Genomic DNA, 7500 nt, shown 5'->3' on the forward strand with positions numbered 1-7500 from the left:
TTTTGGACTTAGAGCGATTTTTGGATTTTTGTGCAAAAATCGAATTTTCCCTTCTCCCACCGCTCTGGGGCGTCAATATGTTGAGGGGACCCGAGGGAGAGTGCCTCCCATGAGGGTAGAATGTGTGGCTTTTGGGGGGAAAGTCGAATTATGGAGCAAAAACCATTTTTTGGGACTTAGAAAAATTTCGAGATGTGTCAGACTTCCAGGAAGGGAGGAGTCTCAGGAGGTGTACCTAGGAGGCTTCCAGGGGCCTGGGTACACTTTTCAGAAAGTACCGTTGGGACTTAGAAAAATTTTCAGGATTTTTGGACTTAGAGCGATTTTTGGATTTTTGTGCAAAAATCAGATTTCCCCTTCTCCCACCGCTCTGGGGCGTCAATATGTTGAGGGGACCCGAGGGAGAGTGCCTCCCATGAGGGTAGAATGTGTGACTTTTGGGGGGAAAGTCGAATTATGGAGCAAAAAACCATTTTTTGGGACTTAGAAAAATTTCGAGATGTGACAGACTTCCAGGAAGGGGGCGCCTCGGGAGGTGTACCTAGGAGGCTTCCAGGGGCCTGGGTACACTTTTCAGAAAGTACCGTTGGGACTTAGAAAAATTTTCAAGATTTTTGGACTTAGAGCGATTTTTGGATTTTTGTGCAAAAATCGAATTTTCCCTTCTCCCACCGCTCTGGGGCGTCAATATGAAGTGGGGACCCGAGGGAGAGTGCCTCCCATGAGGGTAGAATGTGTGACTTTTGGGGGGGAAAGTCGAATTATGGAGCAAAAACCATTTTTGGGGACTTAGAAAAAATTCCGAGATGTGTCAGACTTCAGGAAGGGGGCGCCTCGGGAGGTGTACCTAGGAGGCTTCCAGGGGCCTGGGTACACTTTTCAGAAAGTACCGTTGGACTTAGAAAAATTTTCAAGATTTTTTGGACTTAGAGCGATTTTTGGATTTTTGTGCAAAAATCGAATTTTCCCTTCTCCCACCGCTCTGGGGCGTCAATATGAAGTGGGGACCCGAGGGAGAGTGCCTCCCATGAGGGTAGAATGTGTGACTTTTGGGGGGAAAGTCGAATTATGGAGCAAAAACCATTTTTGGGGACTTAGAAAAAATTCCGAGATGTGTCAGACTTCCAGGAAGGGGGCGCCTCGGGAGGTGTACCTAGGAGGCTTCCAGGGGCCTGGGTACACTTTTCAGAAAGTACCGTTGGGACTTAGAAAAATTTTCAAGATTTTTGGACTTAGAGCGATTTTTGGATTTTTGTGCAAATATCGAATTTTCCCTTCTCCCACCGCTCTGGGGCGTCAATATGAAGTGGGGACCCGAGGGAGAGTGCCTCCCATGAGGGTAGAATGTGTGACTTTTGGGGGGAAAGTCGAATTATGGAGCAAAAACCATTTTTGGGGACTTAGAAAAAATTCCGAGATGTGTCAGACTTCCAGGAAGGGGGCGCCTCGGGAGGTGTACCTAGGAGGCTTCCAGGGGCCTGGGTACACTTTTCAGAAAGTACCGTTGGGACTTAGAAAAATTTTCAAGATTTTTGGACTTAGAGCGATTTTTGGATTTTTGTGCAAAAATCGAATTTTCCCTTCTCCCACCGCTCTGGGGCGTCAATATGAAGTGGGGACCCGAGGGAGAGTGCCTCCCATGAGGGTAGAATGTGTGACTTTTGGGGGGAAAGTCGAATTATGGAGCAAAAACCATTTTTGGGGACTTAGAAAAAATTCCGAGATGTGTCAGACTTCCAGGAAGGGGGCGCCTCGGGAGGTGTACCTAGGAGGCTTCCAGGGGCCTGGGTACACTTTTCAGAAAGTACCGTTGGGACTTAGAAAAATTTTCAAGATTTTTGGACTTAGAGCGATTTTTGGATTTTTGTGCAAAAATCGAATTTTCCCTTCTCCCACCGCTCTGGGGCGTCAATATGAAGTGGGGACCCGAGGGAGAGTGCCTCCCATGAGGGTAGAATGTGTGACTTTTGGGGGGAAAGTCGAATTATGGAGCAAAAACCATTTTTTGGGACTTAGAAAAATTTCGAGATGTGACAGACTTCCAGGAAGGGGGCGCCTCGGGAGGTGTACCTAGGAGGCTTCCAGGGGCCTGGGTACACTTTTCAGAAAGTACCGTTGGGACTTAGAAAAATTTTCAGGATTTTTGGACTTAGAGCGATTTTTGGATTTTTGATCAAAAATCGAATTTCCCCTTCTCCCACCGCTCTGGGGCGTCAATATGATGTGGGGACCCGAGGGAGAGTGCCTCCCATGAGGGTAGAATGTGTGGCTTTTGGGGGGAAAGTCGAATTATGGAGCAAAAACCAGTTTTTGGGACTTAGAAAAATTTCGAGATGTGTCAGACTTCCAGGAAGGGGGGAGTCTCAGGAGGTGTACCTAGGAGGCTTCCAGGGGCCTGGGTACACTTTTCAGAAAGTACCGTTGGGACTTAGAAAAATTTTCAGGATTTTTGGACTTAGAGCGATTTTTGGATTTTTGTGCAAAAATCAGATTTCCCCTTCTCCCACCGCTCTGGGGCGTCAATATGTTGAGGGGACCCGAGGGAGAGTGCCTCCCATGAGGGTAGAATGTGTGACTTTTGGGGGAAAGTCGAATTATGGAGCAAAAACCATTTTTTGGGACTTAGAAAAATTTCGAGATGTGACAGACTTCCAGGAAGGGGGCGCCTCGGGAGGTGTACCTAGGAGGCTTCCAGGGGCCTGGGTACACTTTTCAGAAAGTACCGTTGGGACTTAGAAAAATTTTCAAGATTTTTGGACTTAGAGCGATTTTGGATTTTTGTGCAAAAATCGAATTTTCCCTTCTCCCACCGCTCTGGGGCGTCAATATGAAGTGGGGACCCGAGGGAGAGTGCCTCCCATGAGGGTAGAATGTGTGACTTTTGGGGGGAAAGTCGAATTATGGAGCAAAAACCATTTTTGGGGACTTAGAAAAAATTCCGAGATGTGTCAGACTTCCAGGAAGGGGGCGCCTCGGGAGGTGTACCTAGGAGGCTTCCAGGGGCCTGGGTACACTTTTCAGAAAGTACCGTTGGGACTTAGAAAAATTTTCAAGATTTTTGGACTTAGAGCGATTTTTGGATTTTTGTGCAAAAATCGAATTTTCCCTTCTCCCACCGCTCTGGGGCGTCAATATGAAGTGGGGACCCGAGGGAGAGTGCCTCCCATGAGGGTAGAATGTGTGACTTTTGGGGGAAAGTCGAATTATGGAGCAAAAACCATTTTTGGGGACCTTAGAAAAAATTCCGAGATGTGTCAGACTTCCAGGAAGGGGGCGCCTCGGGAGGTGTACTAGGAGGCTTCCAGGGGCCTGGGTACACTTTTCAGAAAGTACCGTTGGGACTTAGAAAAATTTTCAAGATTTTTGGACTTAGAGCGATTTTTGGATTTTTGTGCAAATATCGAATTTTCCCTTCTCCCACCGCTCTGGGGCGTCAATATGAAGTGGGGACCCGAGGGAGAGTGCCTCCCATGAGGGTAGAATGTGTGACTTTTGGGGGGAAAGTCGAATTATGGAGCAAAAACCATTTTTGGGGACTTAGAAAAAATTCCGAGATGTGTCAGACTTCCAGGAAGGGGGCGCCTCGGGAGGTGTACCTAGGAGGCTTCCAGGGGCCTGGGTACACTTTTCAGAAAGTACCGTTGGGACTTAGAAAAATTTTCAAGATTTTTGGACTTAGAGCGATTTTTGGATTTTTGTGCAAAAATCGAATTTTCCCTTCTCCCACCGCTCTGGGGCGTCAATATGAAGTGGGGACCCGAGGGAGAGTGCCTCCCATGAGGGTAGAATGTGTGACTTTTGGGGGGAAAGTCGAATTATGGAGCAAAAACCATTTTTGGGGACTTAGAAAAAATTCCGAGATGTGTCAGACTTCCAGGAAGGGGGCGCCTCGGGAGGTGTACCTAGGAGGCTTCCAGGGGCCTGGGTACACTTTTCAGAAAGTACCGTTGGGACTTAGAAAAATTTTCAAGATTTTTGGACTTAGAGCGATTTTTGGATTTTTGTGCAAAAATCGAATTTTCCCTTCTCCCACCGCTCTGGGGCGTCAATATGAAGTGGGGACCCGAGGGAGAGTGCCTCCCATGAGGGTAGAATGTGTGACTTTTGGGGGGAAAGTCGAATTATGGAGCAAAAACCATTTTTTGGGACTTAGAAAAATTTCGAGATGTGACAGACTTCCAGGAAGGGGGCGCCTCGGGAGGTGTACCTAGGAGGCTTCCAGGGGCCTGGGTACACTTTTCAGAAAGTACCGTTGGGACTTAGAAAAATTTTCAGGATTTTTGGACTTAGAGCGATTTTTGGATTTTTGATCAAAAATCGAATTTCCCCTTCTCCCACCGCTCTGGGGCGTCAATATGATGTGGGGACCCGAGGGAGAGTGCCTCCCATGAGGGTAGAATGTGTGGCTTTTGGGGGGAAAGTCGAATTATGGAGCAAAAACCAGTTTTTGGGACTTAGAAAAATTTCGAGATGTGTCAGACTTCCAGGAAGGGGGGAGTCTCAGGAGGTGTACCTAGGAGGCTTCCAGGGGCCTGGGTACACTTTTCAGAAAGTACCGTTGGGACTTAGAAAAATTTTCAGGATTTTTGGACTTAGAGCGATTTTTGGATTTTTGTGCAAAAATCAGATTTCCCCTTCTCCCACCGCTCTGGGGCGTCAATATGATGTGGGGACCCGAGGGAGAGTGCCTCCCATGAGGGTAGAATGTGTGGTTTTTTGGGGGAAAGTCGAATTATGGAAGAAATTGAGTTTTGAGGACAAAAAAGTGTTTTGAGGACAAAAAAGTTTCTTGAGGACAAAAAAGTTTCTCGAGGACAAAAAAGTGTTTTGAGGACAAAAAAGTTTCTTGAGGACAAAAAAGTGTTTTGCGAACAAAAAATGGAATTTTGTGATTTTGTGTAAAAATAAGTAAATTCCCCTACTTCCACCACAGGGGGGCTTCAGTATGTTGTAGGGCCCCCAGGGAGGGTCCCCCAACTGGGTTTAAAGTTTGTGGATCCTGGGCAGAAAGTTGAATTTTGGATGAAAAACCGAATTTTGGGACTTAGAAAAATTTCGAGCTGAGCAGTGACAGACTTCCAGGCAGGGGAGCCTCTCTGGAGGTGTACCGAAAACAGTTCCAGGAGCTGAGGTCATTTTCGAACATTTTTTGTTCGCATCAAATTTTTTTTGTTTTTGAGCTCTAAAAAGCTGTTATTATCAATTGGCTCAAAAATTTCAAGTGTCATGAGCTAGTACATGTTGGAGGAATACGTTTTAGGCAAAAAATTGCAAAAAAAAAAATCCAAGTGAAAAAGAACCGGAATGGGGAATTTCTGACTGCTGTAGCAGCCGCACAGTTCCAGGAGGTCGGATACATTTCCGACTTTGTCCCGCTCATTGAAGTACATTGTCCCGCAATGCAAATACATAGTAATGCGCACCTGCGGGAGAATATAGGAGAGAGTGGGCTCTCTCTACCCCGATGTATGGCGGTTGTTCCTATGGTTCTCTGGCTCGGGTAGGCGACTTAGAAGGTGGTCCCTCTTGTCGTGGAAGTTGCAAAATACGGCCGAGACTGAACTTCCACGGCTCCAGGAGGGACTTTTGCTGGTCGTGCGTCCCAAGTGAGAGAGGCGATCCTGGGGTACCTGAGCCTGACCAGACCCTCCCTCGGTGGTCCCTGGTCTTCTGAAGGGTGATGGCATTCAGGGGGGCAAATCTGGAGTCCGTGGCCGAGTTTGGGCTCTAGAAGGCGGACGCCCCTTCTGACCATGTCCCCTCAGAGCCGGCTGGATGGTTCATGGTCCGCGGCTTTGTCTGGCGGTCTGTGCCCAAGCCGGAGAAGCTCTCCTGGGGTACGTGAGCTTTGACCAGACCCTCCCTCGGCGGTCCCTGGTTCTCTGGAGGTGATGGCTGTCAGGGGGGCAAATCTGGAGTCCTCGTGGGAAGGAGGGCTCTTGAAGGCGGACGCCCCCTCTGACTATGTCCCCTCAGAGCAGGCTGGATGGTTCATGGTCCGCGGCTTTGTCTGGCGGTCCATGCCCAAGCCGGAGAAGCTATCCTGGGTACCTGAGCTTCGACCAGACCCTCCCTCGGTGGTCCCTGGTTCTCTGGAGGCGATGGCTGTTGTCAGGGGGGGGGGGGCAAATCTGGAGTCCTCGTGGGAAGGAGGGCTCTGGAAGGCGGACGCCCCCTCTGACTATGTCCCCTCAGAGCATGCTCGATGGTTCTCAGTCCCTGGCTTTGGCTTTTTGGCCATCCTGGGGTACATTCTTGCCAAAAAAAAAAACGACTAAGTGAAAAAGAACCGGAATGAGGAATTTTCTAGGTGCCGCATCCGCCCTACAGTGACTTGAGGCCGGGTACAGTTCCGACTTCGTCCCCTTAAAGTGGGGACGTTGTCCCGCAATGCAAATACATAGGAATGCGCACCTCTGGCAGAATGTACTTGAGAGAGTGTCGTCTCTCTACCCCGATAGAAAGCAGTTGTTTCTCTGGTTCCCCGACTTGGGTAGGCGACTTGGCATGTGGTCCCTCTCGTCTGGAAGTTGCGCACTCCGGCTGAGACCGAACTTCCACAGCTCCGAGAGGGACTTTTGCCGATCGTGCATCCCAAGCGAGAGAGGCAATGCTGGGGTACCCAAGCCTGACCAGACCCTCCCTCGGCGGTCCCTGGTTCTCTGGAGGTGATGGCTTTCGGGGGGCAAATCCGGAGTCCTCGTCCGAAAGGGGGGGCTCCGGAAGGCGGACGCCCCTCTCGTCCATGTCCTCTCAGAGCGGTCTTATCCTCCGATCGATCTGGCACGGCGCTCCCGGGTGGGGAGGTGGTGCTGCTCGCTCGACCCGGGCTTTGGAGCTCGCGTCGGTTTACGGTGAGCGGTGTCCTTCCTCCTGTACCCCCGGGCTTCCACCACCTATCTTTGGGCGCGCACGCCGGCCGTCACCTCCCGTTCGAGGACGGAGGCGGCCGAGCTGTGGGAAGTTTGAATCGCACCGAACGATGAACAGTGGTCTGACGACCCACGCGGGCGAACGGCGGGGCGCCCACCCACCCCGGCGTGGGGGCCAGCCGTCCGAATCGCTCCCCGCGTGGGGAAGCACAGTGTTAGCAAGGGCGGCCCTTTTCGAAGTTCCAGATGCGCAGCCCTGCCCGCGGAGGTCCGTGCCACGCATCGCCCGAAGGGCGGCCTCCGCGGCGGGCACCAGCGAGAGCGGCGGCGGTGGGTGGCGTTTCCACGCCGCTGCCGAGCTCCGCGCCACTAGTCTTTCCCGAGCCCCTACGTTAGTGGGGGGGATGACAGAGCTGTGGAGGCAGGCGAGGGGGGGTTCTCACTGCGCGGTGTGCCCCCACCCGACTCGCCATCGCCTTCCGCTCCTCGTACGTCGTCCTCCGAGGCGGCTCGGAAGGGAGAGGGAGAGCGAGAGAGCGAACGCCCCCCGAGCGAGGGGAAGATGGAGAAGGGAGCGATTTGAATGGGGCGAGAGGTGAAGGGAGTACGGCAGAACGCTGCCCTGCGC

Source organism: Dendrobates tinctorius, unplaced genomic scaffold (genome assembly GCF_039654945.1).
Source record: "Dendrobates tinctorius isolate UK_male_01 unplaced genomic scaffold, ASM3965494v1 ptg000762l, whole genome shotgun sequence".
Classification (NCBI taxonomy): domain Eukaryota; kingdom Metazoa; phylum Chordata; class Amphibia; order Anura; family Dendrobatidae; genus Dendrobates; species Dendrobates tinctorius.